The 712-nt window shown below is 38.1% G+C and overlaps 1 non-coding gene across 1 annotated transcript; it reads left to right on the forward strand.

Moving 5' to 3' along the window:
- On the forward strand, nucleotides 1-88 carry TRNAY-GUA (transfer RNA tyrosine (anticodon GUA)). The gene is given in 2 exon segments: nucleotides 1-37; nucleotides 53-88. It is a non-coding gene; the product is annotated as a tRNA-Tyr (tRNA).
- Nucleotides 89-712: the final 624 nt, after the last annotated feature.

Raw genomic sequence — 712 nt, forward strand, 5'->3', positions numbered from 1 at the left:
CCGACCTTAGCTCAGTTGGTAGAGCGGAGGACTGTAGTCGTTGCAAGCTGTCATCCTTAGGTCGCTGGTTCGATTCCGGCAGGTCGGATTCTTTCCTCGATATCTTTGTTTTGCTGCTGATTAACAAAGAACCACCTATTAATTTTCAATTTAGTTCAGTAGGTCAGAAATTTACTGCACCTATAAATTTTCAATTTACTTCTTAATTTAATTCACGAGGTGAAAAAACTTTAAAAATTTAGGAAAAACCTCCAAAATAGTCTATTTACCTCTACAAATATGTCCATGAAGGTTTTCCAAGTCTTCAAAATAAATTTCATTTAGAGCACTTCTCGTGGTTGGATGACTATGTTTTCGAGGTTAGGCAAAAAAACTATGTTTTTTTAATTGCAAGCTATGTGGCTTCTCACTTTCCTTATTTCTTACATACTTTTTCAGTCGACACTTCAACACCCTTTGATATCCGGTGGTCACAACTGCCAACTTCATAGAGTCCAAAAATAGGACATTTGTTGGTTTCTTGGAAAGTTCTATCACAGTTAAGGGTCTCACGGCAAACACCGGTCACATTTGTCCATCATCATGACCTTCATAGTAGAATCAACATTTGCAACCGATCACTGTCGGACACATCAGCAGATGGAATGTATGCTATCCTCCAAGAAGACACTAAACCTAAGTTTTTTTGAGCATTGTGAGCCAAGTACTCATT

This window comes from Adiantum capillus-veneris, chromosome 6 (assembly GCF_014529385.1).
Source record: "Adiantum capillus-veneris isolate H3 chromosome 6, ASM1452938v2, whole genome shotgun sequence".
In the NCBI taxonomy this organism is placed as follows: domain Eukaryota; kingdom Viridiplantae; phylum Streptophyta; class Polypodiopsida; order Polypodiales; family Pteridaceae; genus Adiantum; species Adiantum capillus-veneris.